The 5,003-nt window shown below is 29.7% G+C and overlaps 1 long non-coding RNA gene across 1 annotated transcript; it reads left to right on the top strand.

Moving 5' to 3' along the window:
* Window positions 1-7: 7 nt before the first annotated feature.
* On the top strand, window positions 8-2,696 carry LOC115887742. The gene is made up of 2 exons (XR_004051149.1): window positions 8-672; window positions 2,455-2,696. It is a non-coding gene; the product is annotated as an uncharacterized LOC115887742 (long non-coding RNA).
* The last annotated feature ends 2,307 nt before the right edge of the window (window positions 2,697-5,003 follow it).

The raw sequence follows: 5,003 nt of genomic DNA, 5'->3' as shown, positions 1-5,003 counted from the left end.
ATAATAATGTACAGGGTGTGCCAAAAAGTTCGCAACAAACGTTAAGTTTAGCATCTTAAAAGTTGTCATTTTTTGCCATTATTTGCATAACTGTGTAGAAATAATATTATATTAGGAGCTATGTTTATTAAGTTTGCTTTGTTTTATCTAATTCTAATGAAAAAAAAATATAAAAAATATTATTTGCTGGCTAAGGCTAATCTGGACTTGACCTACTTTGTTTACGCGGAATAGGAACCGCGGTTCTCGGCCATATCATTGTCAATGACCTATCGATTTGGCGAGTGTCTAAATCGACTCTTACTTACGAGATATTCGTACTCATCCGGCTTCGAACCGGCGTGAATGAGCAATGTATTAATAGATTTTACACTCTTGCCATGGAACAACAGCACGACAGAGTTTCCATGTCCCGTTGATTTTTTGGGTTATTGGGTCCTGTAGCTTTTCCGCGTAAACTTTTTGGTGCACCATGTGTTTATATTTTTAAATTTGGTATGACACACTGCACTAAATGATTTCGCTTCTTACACACGCTCTTTGTGGTTATGGTAGATGTCTAGATGGAGCTCCTCAAGTTCGCTATCCAGAGAAGTAGCTTCATACATGCTTAAAAAAAATGTTCACCGCTAAAAAAATATCCAAAAAGAACCGTCAAGATTCATTTTTTCGGTAGGTAGGTCATATCTCCTCTCTTTTTTTATTAATCCACGAATCTTGCTGTTTTGAATTTTATTTTAAATGGATTTGATCATTAAGTGGTAGATCGTTCCGTTTGATCGAAAAAAAAACGGCGTCAAAGACAGCTGGTGAATGACAATCATGATATTTTTGGCGAGGTCAATCTCTAGACGTCATTTACTAAAAAATGGCATAAAACTTGTCAAAAATTAACACTGATTATAGAAAGATTTAACGTTAAACGATAGGACATTTCCAGACACAAATCTATTTTCAAAAAAATATTTTTTCTCGAATTTTAAACTACACCATTTAAAAATCATTTTACACAATTAAACGAGACGGGTGGCCGTCTGAAAACTCTGTCGTACTGTTAGCAATTAAAGTCGATTTAGACACTCGCCAAGTCGGTAGGCCATTGATCATAATATGTCCGAGGACCGCGGTTCGGATTCCGCGTAAACAAAGTAGGTCCTGTTCAGATTTGGCCTGGCAGCGAAAAGGAGACGTTAATTTAAAACAAGTTTAAAACCTTCTTAAAGCCACCTTGCAGTAAGCGCCATTAAAAAATAAAGAACCTTGACCTCGCCAAAATTATCATCGATTATCATTCTCCAACTGTCTTCGACGCCGTTTTTTTTATCGTATGGTATATGGAGGGACAATAACTCTGTACTAATCGAATATTTATTCGATTAGTACAGGGTGTTTTTACATGGGTGAAAATTTAATGTTCTTATATATGGAATATTATAAAAAATGTTCTTCGCCTACCGTGACGTGTTTTTATGTGATCGTGTATACACATTAGTAAACAAAGAAATATGAGTGTATATGGTTCTCTCTTAAATGGTCAGGTCTATTAAAAACTCCGATATGGAGAGGTAGGGAGAATGAGTTTCGACGACTGCGCATCCAAAAATTTTCTTATAGCAATCACCTGTCATGTTCGCGCTTAGGTCTACAGGGGAGATCAATAAGTAATAATAACAGAGCTGATAACTTCTAATTTGTTTGAAAATATTTGCCTCTTTTGTCGTATATTTATTGCGAATAGCTAGGTTTTGTGAGATTAGGTTGGTATGTGTTGGAATTGTTTGTGTTTTTTTTTAACTTATAGACTGATATAAACAGCTTTTATATTCATCTGAATTGTTTTTAGTATTTTATGTTTACTAATTTAATAATTATTATTATATTTGGTTATTATTTCCAATCATGGCTTGGTTTGTGTTGTCCTTTAAAATTGTAAGAATAATGGTATGTTAGAAAAATATTAGAATTAGAAAATAATATATCAAATAAGAAATTCTAATTTCTAAACGAACAAACAGCCTAATAAAATAAGAAATATACATTTCTTCATCGTCTTGATAAATACTACACTATTCAATGGTAACATACTATATGTTATATATTATGGTAGCCTAATTAATATTACGCCATATTTTATGAGTAACTAAAGATGACCGTCATGAAACCTATAATCACTATTACTTTCTGACCTCCCCCTGTAGACATGATTTGAAAATATGTGCACGTTCATGCTCATTCTTTCTAGCTCTGATATCTGTAAAAATTATAGAAAAAGGGAACTAATATATTTTAGGCTATTTTATACTAACTAATAATAATTTAATTTAGTACAAATGCGTTTTTACAGGGAATATAACTTAATTGAAAAAATAATGTTTTGGTGTTTGTAGACTAAGAATTAATATTTAAATTATATTCCTAATTTTTTTTTGTTTAATTTTTATTTTTTTATTTCAGCAACATTAACAATTAACACGACTTCGAGGACATTTAGGATAATCAATTTTTTAATATGGAACCTTCCGCGGTAATGGAGAATATACTTATATAATATAAATCGCAACATTTGTGATTAATTTGTTTTTTATATGTGATTATTGCAAATTTTATTAATTATAAATATTGTAAAGATACTAGCTGAAAGTGTATATTGTATTGAATAAGGGTATATAATGTTAAATTAAACCAATTTAAGTTTTTCTGCTGTTTTTTTTCCATACAAGTTTTAATAAACCCCTAAAATTTCGTTTTTAATAAAAGTTGCAAGAAAATTTTTAAATCCTTAATAAATTACTCATGTAAATAATAAAAAAACACGGATTGATTTTAAAATAAAATTTATTTAAGGTATATACCGATATTTTATATACATTATAAAGTCTACAAGTAATATCTCAGGTATGGCATCGTAATATACAAATTAAAAAGTCAACTAATTCAAAGTATATTGCCAAAAAATATATATAATTAGGGAAAACAATATCAACAGCCTTGAAATAATAGTAAAATATTCTGCTGTTTGATAAAGGAAACTCTAAGGAAAAATTTAATATTAAACTTTATACAGGGTGTGACAAAATCTTCGTAACAAATGTGATTTTTTAATATTAAGTTAATACGAAACAAATATCTCAACTGTTGCGAACTTTTTCTCACACCTTGTATAATCATTTTAAATGAATGATGCTCTCTACTATTTTTAAGCTTCCTTTATTAAAGCAAAAAAGAAATTAAAAAAAAATCAATAACGTTTTTTTGGATAGGCTCTCAGGAACAAATAAATGTTACATTTTTATGTTAATAAAATAAATATCAGTCAATAATAGTTTTTAACTGTCCCTTAAATACCTAAAATAAACTGAAAGTTTCCTATGTTTGATATTAGTAACGTCAGAACAATTAAAAGAAACACACTAAACTTTTTTAAGACGATGAAAGAAACGCTGAAAACCAAAAGCTGGTATAAATGTACGAAAGAAAAGTCTTTGGTTTTCGAAAAAATCTAAAATTAAAAAATCCATCCAACTACAACATTTCCATTGAAAACACCGATCTAAAGAAAAACCAGCTCTGATTCTTATGTAAAATGACCTGAATCCAAATATAGCTCCAGTTATCGCTTTTCAAATAAGTCCAAAATAATAAAGATATTTTACTTTGAAAATTTCTAAAAAAAATGATTTTTTGCTTTAATTCTGACAGCCGCTGGATCTTTTCTGGGTTTTCTTTCTTGTAAATTTAATCTATTATCTATGTTTATGGGATCGAAATATCTAAAAATATTTGCGCTTACTCACCCTGTAAAAGTATATAAAAACTATAATAAATTTTGCGAGAAAGTTTTACTCCCGGTCAGAAAAATGTTGCCCACGATCCTTTGACCCTGAAGGAAAATATTTACTTTTATATAATTTTTTTTTGCATAAAATATTCTGGCGATGGAATTTTCTGCAGAAACGTCGGCAAATATCAAAGTGACTATATACAGGGTGGTCCGAATTGTATTCCGGAAACTTCGGCAGCATATTCTGCAGATAAAAATAAGTAAAAAAGTTCTTATAAATGTATGTCCTACAATGCTTAGTTTCGGAGATACAGAGTGTAGAAATTACATTTTTATTTCGATTTTTTCCAAATAATTTCTGACGTAATGTCAATATTTGGATGATATTTGGTGTCTGGGAGTTTTTTGATGTGATAAATTTGATTTTGATGTCGATATTACTCCTACTTGTAGAGGGCGCCATCTACTGATTTTTAACTGGTTTGAAGAGTAATAACTTTTTGTTCGTACCTGTATAAAACTAAGTAAAAAAACATACATTTACGACGTTTTTAACGTAAAAAAGGCCTCTTAATAAAAATCGCCACGAGTAATGGTTCTCGAGATATTTGAAATCGAAATTATCAATTCCTGTCATCATTGACATAAATTTAAACATGTTGACTAAATAGTTAAAAAACTGAAATCATAAATTTGAAATGTTTTTATGTCAAATCATCATCAATCATTATTTTTTCGAAGAAAATTTCATGATTAATTTAAAAAAAAAATTCCCAAATTTATCATTTCAGTCAAATAACTATCTACTCAACATGTTTATTTTTTTTGTCGATAATGACATGTATTGACTATTTCCATTCTGAATATCTCGAGAAGGGTTGCTCGTAACGATTTTTACCAAGAGACATTTTTTACGTAGAAAATTACGAAAATGTATATTTTTTCACTCAGTAGTATACAGGTACGGACAATTATCTCGAGAACCATTACTCGTGGCGATTTTTATTAAGAGACCTTTTTTACGTTAAAAACGTCGTAAATGTATGTTTTTTTACTTAGTAGTTTTATACAGGTACGAACAAAAAGTTATTACTCTTCAAACCAGTTAAAAATCAGTAGATGGCGCCCTCTACAAGTAGGAATAATATTGATATCAAAATCAAATTTATCATATCAAAAAACTCCCAGACACCAAATATCATCCGAATATTGACGTTACTTC

The sequence above is a fragment of the Sitophilus oryzae genome, unplaced genomic scaffold, assembly GCF_002938485.1.
Source record: "Sitophilus oryzae breed Bouriz unplaced genomic scaffold, Soryzae_2.0 scaffold_627_pilon_pilon, whole genome shotgun sequence".
Lineage (NCBI taxonomy): Eukaryota > Metazoa > Arthropoda > Insecta > Coleoptera > Curculionidae > Sitophilus > Sitophilus oryzae.
The sequence above is the reverse complement of the archived record's forward strand: the minus strand, read 5'-3'. Positions and strand labels throughout refer to the sequence as shown.